The sequence below is a fragment of the Nuphar pumila genome, chromosome 14, assembly GCF_984573655.1.
Source record: "Nuphar pumila chromosome 14, dmNupPumi1.hap1.1, whole genome shotgun sequence".
Classification (NCBI taxonomy): Eukaryota; Viridiplantae; Streptophyta; class Magnoliopsida; order Nymphaeales; family Nymphaeaceae; genus Nuphar; species Nuphar pumila.
In genome coordinates, this window is record NC_143262.1 from 82,631,630 (window position 1) to 82,647,388 (window position 15,759).

At 41.0% G+C, this 15,759-nt stretch overlaps 1 non-coding gene across 1 annotated transcript; it reads right to left on the reverse strand.

Moving 5' to 3' along the window:
• Nucleotides 1-7,172: 7,172 nt before the first annotated feature.
• Nucleotides 7,173-7,246, reverse strand: TRNAT-AGU (transfer RNA threonine (anticodon AGU)). The gene has a single exon. It is a non-coding gene; the product is annotated as a tRNA-Thr (tRNA).
• Nucleotides 7,247-15,759: the final 8,513 nt, after the last annotated feature.

Below are 15,759 nucleotides of genomic sequence, written 5' to 3' on the forward strand. Positions count from 1 at the left end.
AGAACACTTGAAAAATAAATAATACTTTATTCATGTACAAAATGCTTAAGAAGCATTGTTACTTACATTGAAGGGGTTCACCCCTATATATACAAAAAAGTGAAAGAGAGAGGAGAGCTCATTTTGAGCTCTCCAAAAGAGACGTTGGACTCTAGTCCAACAACTCTTATTATCAAGGTTGTTAAATGCGATAAGGCGAAGCGAGGCGTTGAGCCTGTTATGAAGCGAGGCGTTGAAGCATAAGCTTCATGATCAAAATAATAAAATAAAATATTTTGATCGCCGGTGGAAATACGGTCAGTAATAAAAGGGGGCTTTACAGTTTACACGGAACAAAAGAAAGAAAGGGGAGGAGACGGGATTGCCAGTGGCACCGGATTGCTCCACCCATTTCGGGGGCCTCGAGGGAGAGATCGAATCCCGGGCGGCTGAATCGGGTGAGACAATCGAAGGATTTGCTGGAGAAGCGCGACCACCGGATGGCGGCGGCGGGGAGGGAGGAGGGAAAGGGGGTGGGGTAGGGAGGCGGGGGGTTTGGGGGACGTGAGGGAGAAGCAGCGGCGGTGGGGAAGAGGGAAGCAACCGTAGACGATGAGGCGCTCAGCGAGATCGGCATCGTCGAGGCAGGGCTTGAAGGGGGTGTAGCTCATGAAGCGGTGGAGGAGCTCTCACTGGCTCTGGCAGGCCGTGCCGATCGGGGATGGAAACTCGTCCTGCTCAGTGGCGGGTGACCGGCCGAGCGGGAGGCGGCAGGCGATGGTGAAGCGGATGAGCTCCGGGGGGATGGTGGCGTTGACGGTGGTGGAAGATCGGTGGCGGGCAAGGTGGGTGATGGTGGCCCGGATGGTGGTGAGCTCTCTGAGGAGGTGGTCGGCGACGGGGGAGGGAGGCAGGTTCGCAGGGTTGCGTATGGAGGAGAGGTGGTAGAGAGAAAAGATGTTGGTGCCCACCATCACCACCAGCAACAACAAGTTCATCTCTATCCCCATCCCCATCCCCATCCCCATCTCTCTCTCAGTTCATATAGTTCAGATCCTGGACCAGTGATATCTCTCTCACTCTTCTATTGATTTTTTCTGTAACTTACCCTTCAATTACAAGTGTCAACAAGGTTCAGAGACTTATTTTCAACTTGATTAGCAGGTGAGACAGTTTATTGTGGAGATTCATTTGTTTTGAGAATTTTTAAAGCGCCGAGAAAGGGGATGTTGCGGGTGAAGGTCATCGGCTGCAGAGAAAGGGGAGGAGACGGGAGTTGGGTTTTTTTTGCTTTACATGATGCGTACGCCTTAGAGGCGAAGCGCGCCTCGATGAGAGGTGTGTGCTTCACCCATGTGAAGTGTACGCTTCAAGACTCAAACGCCTCGGTACAACGCCTCAGTACCTTGAGTGTGCGCTTCGCCTCTGAGGCGTACGCCTCTCACAACACTGCTTATTATAGCCGTTGGACTAGAGTCCAACAGCTATTGCACAGTCAAGTTCCAACAGGAACTTGACTAGATCAAATATCTAGTTCCTATTGAACTAGATGCTAAAAAAATAAATAAAAGAAAATAGAAAAAAAAATAAAATAATAATAATAATAATAATAATAATAATAATAATAATAATAAACAATATATATGTATTACAGTTTACATTTTAACACTCTCCCTCAAACTTATGGTACAATGAGCGAAAGTTTGTCTAAGAGGAAGTGAAATCTAAGAGCAGCGCGAGGCTTGGTGAAGAAGTCTGCTAATTGATTTTCTGATGTAACATATGATAGATCAATGATTCCATATAAGTATTCCTCTCTCACATAGTGACATTCCATCTCAATGTGTTTAGTGCGCTCATGAAATGTCTGGTTGCTTGCAATGTAGACCGTACTTTTGTTGTCACAGTACATCTTTGAAGCTTACGTTGCTTCAACTCCCATATCAGCTAACAATTGTCTGAGCCAAACAACCTCCATAGTGGTGGTTGTCATGACTCTGTATTCAGCTTTGGTGGAGGAAAGAGAGATCTTCTGATGCTTCTTGCACCTCAACGAAATTAAGGCTTCACCTAGGAACACACAAAAACCAATAGTTGAGTGCCTATTGTTGGGATCACTTTCACAGTCAGCATCAATATATGTAATTAAATTTAATGAAGATGAAGCAAGTAAGAAGAATCCTCATGAAAGAGAGTATTTTAAGTATCTGATAATATGCAAAATTGCTCCCATATGCACAAAAGTAGGAGCATGCTGAAACTGACTAGTTGTATGAACCACATGAGCTATATTTGGCCTAGTAATGGAAAGATAAGAAAAAACTCCAACAAGTTGTCTGTAAGGAGTATAATCATCAAGAAGTTCTCCATCATCAATTTTCATTTTAACATTAACAAGTTTCAGAGTGTCCACTTTCTTATCATCTGCAATTTCATACCTGAAAACAATATTAAGAGCAAATTTAGATTAAAATATCAAATACCCCCGAGGAGAATAAGCGACTTCAATGCCTAAAATATCTTAATAAACCTAAGTCAGTCATTTTAAAGTGAGTTTTAAGAAGAAATTTGATATTTGCAACTCCCTATTTGTCACCTCTTGTGATGATCATATCATCCACATAGAGAAAAATAATAATGATGTTTGCATCAGATTTCTTAACAAACAAAGAAGTGCCAGTTAAAAAAGGTTGAAAATCAATATCAAGCATAACATGACTAAATCAGTCATACTAGGCTTTTGGAGCCTGTTGAAGACCATAAAGAGTTTTTTCTAGACGAAAAGCTTTGCCCTTAAGAATACTAATACCAAGCGGGGCTTCCATGTATACTTCTTCAATGAGATTCTCATTTAGGAAAGCATTTTTTATATCCAATTGAAAGATAGGCCATTTTCTAACGGAGGCCAAGGCTATTAAAGTTCTAATAGTGATCATATAGGCCACACAAGCAAATGTTTCTTCATAATCGATGTCATACTTTTGAGCATATCCTTTTGCCACTAAATGGGCCTTATATCTTTCTAGGATCCCATCACTTTTGGTTTTGACTTTGTATACCCACATACAACCTATAGGTTTCTTACCTGGAGGGATATCTTGGATCGTCCAAGTGTTGGCCTTTCTAATGCATCAAATTCTATTTTCATGGCTTCTATCCATTCTATATGATTTTTGGCTTGAAAATAGGATATTGGTTCAACATATGATTGTATTAATGTAATCGTTGCCCTATATGTGAGTAAAAAGGATTCGTGAGACACAAATTTTCAGGAGGTCTAGAGATTCTAGACGTTCTTTTGGGTGGAACTTCGGAGTATTTTTGTAATACATATGAAAGATTTTGCTCTCTACGTCTTGAATATTATAGACTAACATCCCTATGAATTTGCTCTTCATTATCATCATTTTCCACATCAATAGGACTTTGATCATTGTCAAGGTCACATTTATTGGATTTTGAAGTTGGATCAATTAAAAATGAGTATTCAGTGACATCTTTGGATTTTTCAAATTCAAAGAAGCTTTCTTTTTCCAAAAATGATATATTTCTTGACACATATAATTTGTCATTTTGAAAATCGAAACACTTGTAGCCTTTTTTATTATCAACATATCCTAAAAAGGCACATGGGATTGCACAAGGAGAGAGTTTGTCATTTTTGTTGGTGAAAACAAAATATTTGTATCTAATGACTTAATCTAGAATAATCTGAAGTTAAATTAACAACTTTTTCTGTTGGAATTATATTCTTTAATAAGGAAGATGACATCCTATTGATGAGGTAGGTGGCAGTTAGGATCGCCTCAGCCCAAAAACTTTTTTGGAACTTGATTTGCAATTTGCAAGGTCCTAGTAGTTTTCATAATGTGTTGATGTTTGTGTTCGGCTAGGTCATTCTGTTGTAGAGTGTGTGGACATGATCTTTGGTGCGTAATACCATGTAAATTGAGATAGTCTTTGAAATCTTTGGACATAAACTCTCCCTCTGAATCAATGCGAAAAATAAAAATATCATTTTGAAACTTATTTTTAACCATTTTATGAAATATTTGGAAGTTAGCAAAGACTTCAGATTTATATTTAAGAAAATAAATCCAAGTATGTATAGAAAAGTCATTAACAAAAATGACATAATATATATAATCACCTTTGAAAATGACTGGTGCGGGGCCTCAAGCATCCGAATGTATTAACTCAAGTGGTCGTGAAGTTCTACTAAGAAATGGTAACCTTTTCATTTTGTCAAGAATTCAGTCTTTTTACAAAATTTTCCTAAACTTGGAAAATATTGAATTTTAGACATACGAGGATGGCCAAGTCTTTTGTGTCATAAATCCAATTCTAATTTCTAAACATTATAACAAAATGCATTCTTGGGTAATTCCAAAAAGTCCATGTAATAGAGTCCTCCTTCTCTATGGCCTTCTCCAATCAGTTTCCTTGACTGACGATCATGTACCCAACAACCACGAGAAGAGAAGGAGATGTTACATCCATAGTCAGATATTTATGAGACAGATAAGATATTCAAATTAAGTTTAGGGATATATCTAACTTCTGGGATAATTTTTTTTTAGATTTTTGAAGATTTTCAAAACATCCTATTCCTTTTACTTTAAGAGATGTACCATCGGCTGTAAAAACCTTTGACACACTTAAGTTATTTTTAAGATATTCGGATAGACTATTAACATTTAGGGTCATGTAAAAAGAAGTACCAAAATCTAAAAGCCAAGGAAAGTTACCTAGACTGGAGAATGATGCAACAACCACTCCAGTTGAGGAGGATACTTCTTTGAGAAAAGGTTGAAGGATTTTCATTAGTTGAGCCATAGATATAGGTACATCTTGATCTTTTGACTCAGATTCAACAGATGCAACTCTTTTTTCTTCTCTTATTTTTAACTTTGAACATTAAGACCTATAATGCCCTAGTTCATGACAATGATGACAAATGACTTTTCTTTTATCAAAGTCATCATTTTGCCTTCCAAAATAAGGTGTCTTGTAAGTATGAGTATGATTCTTCGGTCTAGACACAACTAAAATTGAGTCATCATCAACTTTTGGAGCACTTTTTCTAAGTCTATTTTTTCTCCATAGTGAGCTCTTCTATAATATCAACAATAGAAGGAATTTTTTCATGATGTAAAAGGGCCGATTTGGTGGATTCAAACTCCGGCCTTAGACCATTCACAAATTGATAGAAATGTTCTATATCGAGTTGCTTTTAGCGAAGCTCAATATCTTCGGCACAATGTCATTTGGGCTCAAGAAGAGCCAACTCTTCCCAAAGTTCAGATAACTCATTGTAATATTCTTGAATAGTTTTATCTTTTTGAGTCATTGTCTAAACTTTTTCTTGTAAATTGCATACATATGCAATATCTTTAACGGAATACATATTTTTGAGGTATTTTTAAGCCTTATCGGCATGCTCAAACTTAGCTAGACTAGAGCATTTTTTAATATCTACGCTATTGATTAGCCATGACATAATTTTTGCATGCTCTATCCTTCACTCTTTCCATTTCTTTTCATAAGTTGCTAACACCTTACTCTTTTCTTCCTCTGTTAGAGGAACCTCTTTATCACCCTCTTTCTTGGTAAGAGATAGTTTAGGTTCCGAATCGAAACCATCCACTATATCCTATAAACCATTTTCTCAAATATGATGCTTCATAATCGAAGCCCACATTAAATAGCTAGTATCATTTAGCTTTATAGGAATGATGGTGATCTTATCATTGTTATCCATCTTTTACAAGGGTAAGAGAATAATAGATAGGATGAGAGAGAGAAAGAAAAAGAGTAGACAAGGAAATGAGAGAGAGGATACAAATTCAATTTTTGTAGCACAAGTCCTCCTTTCTTCAAACAAATCTTCTTGAGCCAAGAACAAGGTGATGAAATACCTTTTGTAAATGTGGGACGGAAATCAAGGCAGAAACACTTCAAGATCTAAGGATTCTGTAGCTCTGATACCATGTAATGAAATGATGGTCTTCCACAAATGCACGAATAACTCACAAACAAGTGTCTATTGAAAACACTATGAGCATGACCCTTGAAAATGTATAAAAAGAAGAACACTTAAAAAATAAATAATACTTTATTCATACACAAAATGCTTAAGAAACATTGTTACTTACATTGAAGGGGTTCACCCCTATACATACAAAAAAGTGGAAGAGAGAAGAGAACTTATTTTGAGCTCTTCAAAAGAGACGTTGGACTCTAGTCCAACAACTCTTATTATAGCCGTTGGACTAGAGTCCAACAATTATTGCACAGTCAAGTTCCAACAGGAACTTGACTGGATCAAATATCTAGTGCCTATTAAACTAGATGCTAAAAAAGAAAAAATAGAAAAATAGAAAAAGAAAATATAATAATAATATTAAATAATATATATATATATTACAATTTACATTTTAACACAAAAAAGATGTAACCGAACACTGGTTATATTCATTTCGTAACAACTGTACCAAGTCTAATGTTTATTTGGACCATACTCTGATATGTTTCAAATTTTTGTTGTTTGATGATAATGTGCAAACAACTTGGTAAGTCATGGTTAAGAGTTGGATTATTTTGTTTTGGATTGTATGACCCGATCTGTCCACCATTTTACATGTTTTAACAAGTTTATTATGAATTTTTGGCTCGGATATGGATTCAATTACGAAAGTGTCTAAAATCATGGATTGTTGCTCTGAATATGGATTTTTATCTCAAATATGAATATCGAATTAGATCCAAATACCAAAAGATACAAAAACGTATGTAAAACAATTAGGCAACAACTTTTTTGATATCTCGATGTTATAATTGGTATCAGATATAGATTCAAATACAAGCGTATGTCTAAAATCATAGGTGTCATCAAATATGGATCTAGATGAGATTCAAATACCAAAACATAAAAAAATATATGTAAAACAAATACACAATAATTTCATTCATTAGAATATCAATATGTGTATAAATACAATCATCCAATTTATTCAAAAATCAACATGCGTATAAATATATTCATTACATTCATTAAAAAATCAACCTGTTGATACATACCTAATCAGCTAGAAGTCTCTCTCTCTCTCTCTCTCTATATATATATATATATATATATATATATATATATATATATATATATATAAAGTGCAAAAAGAGGCTTAACCAACACATGCTTCCATTGAGATTTGAACTCAAGACCTCCCACTTACTAAACGGGTGCTCTAACTAATTGAGCTATGAAAGCGAGTGCAAATATATGTAGTGTGGGTAAGCCTTTTAGTCGGACTTTATACTGATAGAATACATTGTATAACCAAGTGAATGCAAATGATGAACAAAAAAAGAGTGTATAAAGGAAGCTATAATATATATAGTTATTGCATCATGGATTGGTCTATTAGTTACAGTTGTATAAACAAGTGAATGCAAATAGCACAATTATTGCATTTTTAACCAAATGAAAACCCAAATGAAAATTTTGAATACATGAATTAGCACATTTTCCTGGGGAAGCATATCAAGACACATAAATCAAAATGGAGGTCCCTTACAATAACTAAACTGTTAACTAAGTAGCACTTGTGTATCCATTTCATTCGATTGGGGTAATTGTCAACTTTCAAAACTACTAAATCATTCATATTTAAGCCTACATGAAAGCTCTGATTCATGACAATTGTTTTTTTTCTGATGATCTAAATCACCAAAATTTCAACAAGCATCAGTTTGGAACTAAAAGCTACATAGTATCCACAACCATGTAGTAAAATGAGTTCTCATATTTCCACTACATCTCAACTTTGTAAGATTGACAATGAAGATAAGCAACAATTTTCCACTAACCAGAAATATCAGCTTTGTAAGATTGCTTCAATCTGTCTACAAGATCAGCGACTAATTCCTGCAAGTGGGACAACTTGCTATTGATTGCCGACATAGTAGCATCTGTATCTGATTTCGTTTTGGTTATAGTAGCCAGCTCCTCTTGCATGATTGAGATCTGCGCTTCTTGGTTCTGAAACAAATAAATTGGATTATAAATTGAAAACACAAGATATTATTGAAAACACAACTTTTATAAATTGGATTTTTTGCCCTTGACTAAAACAAAGAAATGTCGCTTCCTGTGTGCATAGGTCATGATGCCCAATCAGAGTCATTGATTGGATATCTTTCCCTCCGCAGAAATGGATGGAATACTGCTTCTGTGTGCATGGAGGACCCAAAATCGAAAAAAAAATACATAACTTTTATGAAGGAATGGAAAATCAATAATCAAGGACAGGATACAAAACCAACAAAACTTGTATGACAGAAACCTAATTGATGGATAAACCAATGAAGTCCAAACAAATTTGCCCATGATTTCTCACATCGCATGTTATCAAACACCCAAAAACACACAACATTTGCTTAAACAATAAACAGATTAAAGAATTAGTAGTCCTCGTGCCAACACCCTAACTATACCCATAAAATCCCAATTCATTAAATTCACAAATCCAATAAAAAAAACCATCCAAATATACGTTGTAGGAACTTTCTTTGTCCTAGTATAGGAGGGTGGTGTCTTAGAGGGCATGGTCCTCTAGGGCACTAGATTTTGGGCTTCAACAAACCTTGGATCTTGGATCACAAATAATATTTATATTTATGTTTATATTTGAATTTGAATTTGAATTTGGATTTGGATTTAGGTTTGAGTTTGGGTTTGCGATTTGTGGTTTCAGATTCAGACTCAGACCCTGACCCGAACCCCACCTAACTCAGCTCGGCTCGATTTGGTTTGGTGTGGTCTTTGCCTTCTTTTTTAATACTTGGGACAATTTTAATCTTTAAGTATATTTTAGACCTTTGTCCAACCATTAAATGGACTTTGACTTTGCTTTAAAATTTTTTGGATCATTTTTTATCTTATCCAGATCTGTTTTGGACCTTGCTCAATGTTTTGGCATGAGCATTAAGAGTCCAAACGATTCATAGCTGCCCAACCATGTTGATCGTTGTCTTCTGATCCAATCTTGAACGGTCTTGTACCTAAAAGGGTTATTTCAAACTTTGTTCTTATTTTTTGGTCCATTTTAGGCACCCCTCCTTGGCTAGCCGTTTGGGTCTTTATGGCTGGCCAGCCCAAGCCCATTATGGCTAGCCGTTTGAGCTCCCTTAATGGCCATTATGATGGCTGGTGGGTTGGGGCCTATATAAACCCAACTCCTCCTCTTTATTTCTCATCTTTCACTGCTCTCTCTTCTCTATCTAAAGTTTTGTTCTTCTCTCTAACTTTGGTATCTCTCTCCTAGATTAGACCCAAATTTAGGTAGAGATTCAAATCCAACCTTGATTCAAATCCAGATTCAGTTGTGGTTCAAATCTAGAATTGGTTCTAGGTCCAATTCTAAGGTCCAGTTTGGTTATAATTTGTATCCGTATTTAGGATTTAGTTATAGTTTGGATCCTTATTCAGAATTCATATATGTTATAGTTTGGATCTTTATCTAGGATCCAAATCCGGTTGTTGATCAGACCCACATCTAGTTATAGTTTGGATCCTAACCCATTCTAGATCTAAACCCGTGATTGATATCTGATTCAACCCTAGTCAAAAAATTGTTCAAGGTAATCCATGTCAAGGTTGTTGGGCTCACCAGGTAGAGATGACCATGATCTGCTCTGTTGCATCAACCATATGCACCCAAGCACATGAAATGTGCTTAGGCATAAGGCCGGTAAATGAGCTGAGCTTGAAGTGTTCAAGCTAAGCTCATTCTTGTGGTGAGCTAAACTGAGTTTAAGCTTATAATGAGCTCGATTTAAGCGAGCTGAGTTCGAGCTGGCTTGTTTATAGAAAAAATAGATTGTTTTAGAGCTGAAAGAAATAAAATTACAAAAAATACATGCAATATGTATATATATATATATCTTACTACCTAAAGAGCTTATAAAAGGCGAGTTGAGCTAAGTACCTATTGTTCATATTCAGTTTTTTGAGCCTATTTTATAAGTTTGAACAAACTCTTTACGAGCCGAGCCATGATCTGCTTGGCTCGTTTCCAAGCCCTACTTAAGGGTGTGATGTGGCTTGCCTTTGTGTAGGCTAGTGATGCCAATCTCTTTAGAGAGAGAGAGAGAGAGAGAGAGAGAGAGTTTGACATGTAATGAGTTACTTTGAGGCACTGTTTAAGAGTTAGATGATGGGGTTGCAGCTATGGTTTCACATATAAAATGAAAAACATGGATTTGTTACTTCCTTCACCACCTATTTTGGAGGGTTAGCTGAATGCTATAAGAGGATGTAAAACACTTTTCCTGCTCTAAGAGGGTGTTTGTTACCCTCACACTCAAGAGAAGCCTCTTTCCTTTGAAAGTGACACTTTAGAGGGATCTCATTTCCATTTTAGTTTCCCTTTTTGACAACCTTGGTCCAGTCGATGCGATCTCATTTCCATTGAAAGGCGTTTGGTAAGGAAAATCGACATTAGACAAACTTGCAAAAACTCAACTAGTTGATTTGAGGAGTTGGAGTTGACATTTCATTTACCAACACCCTCAATTACCACATCTTGTGCTTTCCATCAAATTTTGACACTATGGATTCCACAGTTAAAGTACCTTTGAGTAAGTGGTCAGGTTGTATGATGTACATTAAGGAGGTCCCATGTTCTAATCCTGACGATTGATACAGTTGGTTTTTTAACATGAGCCAGCTCGGCTCGAGCTTGGCTCGCCTAGACCCAAGTACGAAGCCCAAGCTTGGTCGACTGGTAAGCGAGATGAGCTTGAACAGGCTATGCTTGCTTTGGTCGGCTCGGCTCGTTTACCTTATGGTGTCCATCATGTTTATGAAGAGCAATAATGTTATTTTTTCCTAAGTTAAAATGTGTTCCCTTGCAACTTACAGTGTACAGTTGCGCTTAGAGTCTGTTTTGCTTTTGTTGAGTCTGATGTAAGCTACCCGGTTCAGGTGAATCAATACCCCGAAGGGGCAGCCCGTATACTTGAACTGTAATAGCCTGCGGGCAAAATTGTGAATGAATTAAATGCGTTGAGCTTTCTTTTGTTCACCCTCGTTATAATTGCTTCTTGTGATTGCAATTTCTCTCCCTCCATTCTCTCTTGCTCTCTTGCACTCTGATTACAAGCTTCCGCGACCGGCAAACGAGCTAACGAGTAGGCTTGCGGCGGTAAGGAAGGACTGTCGCGCCGCGCTGGCCCATTGAAGGAAATAGGCCCGTGACAAGTGGTACCAGAGCCCGTTCTCGTGCTGGGGAAGGGACTCCGGAGTTGGTGTCGACAGACACGCCGACAGGCTGCGATTTGTGAGCAAGACATCGTGGCGCCTTATCAACACTTGCGCAACACCAAGGGCAAGGCAGTTGCCGGAGCTGAGGAGATGGGTTCACCTCGGGGCCAAGAAGAGTTGGCTGCAACTGTTAACAAGCTGGTGGAAGATGTGACTTCGCATGATGAAGCGATTTCACACGCATGTGAATCATTCAATGGATTGAATGATGTGGTGGCGAGCTTGCAAGAGCAGGTGAACTTACTAATGGGGCAGGTCACTTCGTTGACGACTACAGTGACCGATCTTGAGTTGAGGAACCGTACGTTGCAGCGGACGGTGACCCTGAATGGCAGAAATGGTGAGAGACCATCAAGGATTGATGTACCTAGACCCGCAAAATTCAATGGTTCTCGCGACAGCAAGGCCATTGAGAACTTCTTGTTCCAAGTAGAAGACTACTTGGATATCCAGAATGTGACCCTCGAAGATCTGAGGATCAAGGCTGCAGCGGCCTTACTTGATGGTGACGCTATCGCTTGGTGGAGGCGGAAACACAATGACATGGAGAGGGGTCAATGTGTGATAGACACCTTTGACGACTTCAAAGTAGAGTTGCGCAACTACTTCATGCAAAGAAATGCGCAGAGACAGGCTTACCGGATGGTTCGTGAGCTCAAACATACTGGTTCGTTGCAAGACTATGTCAGAACGTTCCAGAAGCTTATGCTGGAGATACCTAACATGCCAGAAGACGATATGCTCAACTGGTTCATTGTGGGACTTCAACCATGGGCACAGTCTGAAGTAGAAAGGAGTAACCCCCGTATTTTGGAAGATGCATATGTGGCGGCTGAGCGCTTAGTTGATACTCAGCGCAAGACTTTCACCCCATCAACCAAAGTTGGGAAGAAGCCTGACCACGGAGGCAAGAAGGATGAGCAGCGCAACGATAAAGGTGAGACGTCGACACGCCATCAATCCGAAAAGAAACAGAACTACACAAAGCATAACAATAGCAACAAGGGTGCAGTTGTGACATGTTGGTTCTGTGGTGATAGACATATCGCCCGGCAATGCCCAAAGCGCCTTATAAAGGACGACGGGCAAGCCAATGCTGCACAGGAAGAATGCAATGATACTGAAGGCAGTGACACTGAGACCATGCAACCGAGGATGGGCGCCATGCAATCGATTAACGCAGCTAGAAGTTGCGCAGCTAAGAACATGCAGATCAGTAAGGAACTTATGTACGTAGAAGTCATTATGAATGGAAAGTCTATTTCGGCAATGGTAGACTCCGGGGCCACACACAACTTTGTCTCGCGGAAAGAGGCAGAGCGGTTGGGCTTGAAAACTGGGCCAAAGTAGAGGACTATCAAAATAGTAAACTCTGAGGCCAAGCCCATCCTTGGTGAAGCAAGAGATGTGGCTACTCAAGTGGGGAGTTGGGTCGGCAAAGCCAACTTCTCTGTGGTGCCCCTGGACGATTTCAAGGTGATTCTGGGTATGGAGTTTCTGTGAAGCCAGAATGTGATGATGCTGCCAAAGTTTAACACGTTGACGATCATGGGATCAGACCTGTCCCACACAGTGCAGTTCCTTACGCAGAAAGGCAAGTCTTCAGTGTTATCAGCAATGCAACTGAAGAAGGGTGTCAAGCATGGGGAGCAGACATTCTTAGTTGCAGTGTGTGCAGATGAATGGAAGGTAGAAGCAGCAGTGCCGCCGACCCTAGCCCCTCTATTGGAAGAGTTTCGGGGGGTGATGCCTCCGGAATTGCCAAAACGTCTTCCGCCAAGACGCGAGGTCGACCACAAGATTGAGTTGACCCCGGGAGCAAAGCCTCCCGCAATGGTTCCATACCGTATGGGGCCAGTAGAGTTGAAGGAGCTGCGCAGGCAGCTAGACGAGATGTTGGATGCAGGCATTGTTCGTCCATCAAAAGCCCCATTTGGTGCCCCGGTCCTTTTTCAGATGAAACATGATGGCTCTAAACGGTTATGTGTGGATTACCGGGCCTTAAACAAGATCACGGTGAAGAACAAATACCCATTGCCATTGATAGCAGACTTGTTCGATCAGCTAGGCAGTGCCCGTATCTTTTCCAAGCTAGATCTGCGATCGGGTTACTGGCAGGTGAGGATTGCCGAAGGTGATGAGCCGAAAACAACTTGCGTCACTCGCTATGGTGCTTACGAATTTCTAGTAATGCCATTCGGGTTGACAAATGCTCCAGCCACTTTCACGACTTTGATAAACCAGATCTTCTATCCTTACTTAGACAAGTTTGTGGTAGTCTACCTGGATGATATCGTGATCTACAGCAGCAACATGGAGGAACATGTCGGGTACTTGCGAACAGTGTTTCAGGTGCTGAAGGATAATGACCTCTGTGTCAAACGAGAGAAGTGTCTCTTCAGGCAGGAGGAGATCAGCTTCCTTGGCCACGTTGTGGGGCATGGTGTGCTGCGTATGGATGGGCAGAAGATAAGGGCCATCCAGGAATGGGTTCTGCCAAGCAAAGTGCCAGAATTGCGGTCATTCCTTGGTTTGGCAAACTATTATCGGTGTTTCATCGAAGGTTATTCCCTCATTACTGCGCCCCTCACGGATTTGTTAAAGAAGAATCGGGTATGGCTCTGGACAGGAGCGTGCCAAGATGCCTTTGATGGCTTGAAGAAAGCCTTAATGAGGGAGGCGGTGTTGCGACTGCCTGATCATTCGAGACCCTTCGAAGTCCACATTGATGCCTCAGACTTTGCCATTGGCGGAGTTATTATGCAAGATGGTCATCCGATCGCATATGAGAGTCGCAAGCTGAAGGATGCAGAGAGGCATTACACAATGCACGAACGTGAGATGACCGCCATTGTGTATTGCCTCAGGACCTGGCGGCACTACCTTTTGGGTGCTGAGTTCGTCGTCAAGACGGACAATGTGGCCACGAGCTATTTTCAGACACAAAAGAAGTTGACGCCTAAACAAGCTCGATGGCAAATGTTTTTGGCTGAGTTCGACTTTGCCTTGGAGTACAAGGTTGGAAAGACCAATGTTGTGGCGGATGCCCTGAGCCGTAGGGCTGAACTGGCAGCTGCGCGTGCGGAGTCTTCTGAAGTGCATTTGGAGGGTGCACTGCTGAGCCGCATCCGCGAGGGTACGCAGCAGGATCCGACAACACAACACCTTGTTTCTCTGGCGCAGGCAGGGAAGACTCGACGATTTTGGCTACAAGATGGCCTCCTCATAACAAAAGGGGGACGCATTTTTGTACCACGGTGGGGAAGCCTTCGCCGAGAGCTACTCAAGGAGTGCCATGATACACTATGAGCCGGCCATCCTGGTCAGGAGCGGACCTTAGCACTCCTTGAGGGCGGCTACTATTGGCCGCAGATGAGAGACGACGTTGAGGGGTATGTGCGGACATGCCTCATCTGCCAGCAGGATAAGGGGACAAATCAGAAGGTTGTCGGTCTCCTTGAGCCTCTACAAATTCCAGAACGTCCTTGGGATAGCATCTCCATGGACTTTATTGTTAGTCTGCCAAAGGTAGAGGGCCTCAGTTCTATTCTGGTTGTGGTGGATCGTTTCTCAAAGTATGCCACCTTCATCCCAGCTTCTAAGGAGTGCCCTGCAGAGAAGACTGCGGAGTTGTTTGTAAAGCATGTGGTGAAGCACTGGGGCATACCAAAGAGCATTGTGAGTGATCGTGATGCTCGCTTCACGAGCAAGTTCTGGCGTGAAGTATTTTGGCTACTTGGCTCTGAGTTGCTGTTTTCAACTAGCTTTCATCCGCAGACAGATGGACAGACAGAGCGTATCAACGGGATCCTGGAGCAGTACCTTAGGCACTTTGTTAGTGCCAATCAGAAAAATTGGGTGAAGCTCCTTGATGTGGCACAGTTTTGTTATAATCTGCAGAAGAGTGAGTCTTCAGGCCACAGTCCGTTCGAGATAGCCACGGGGCAGCAGCCACTGACCCCGCACACTCTTGCCACACAGGAAAAGGGAAGGCCATCATTCGCCTATCAGTTTGTTTGCGACTGGCACGAGCAAAATGAGTTAGCGAAGACATTCTTACACAAAGTGACAAAGAGAATGAAGAAGTGGGCGGACAAACACCGTCGGCCCGCAGGGTTCCAAGTTGGGGACCAAGTGTTGGTGAAGTTATATCCTGGTCGCACAGGCATCTTCCGTGAGCGGCACCGCGGACTACTCAGAAAGTATGAGGGACCCTTCACCATCACAAAGAAGGTGGGCAAGCTGGCATACAAGCTGGAGTTTCCCCCAGACTTCAAGGTGCACCCGGTGTTCCACGTGTGCAACCTCAAGCAGTTCTATCCAGATGATGGAGACCCGGAACGCAATGTGCCGCAACGCGCTCACATCATGCAGAGGGCCCCGGCAGCACAACGGGCCGATAAGCACCTCAGTCAGATCCTTCGCCAAAAGGTCAACTACTTGGGGCAAGCAAAGAA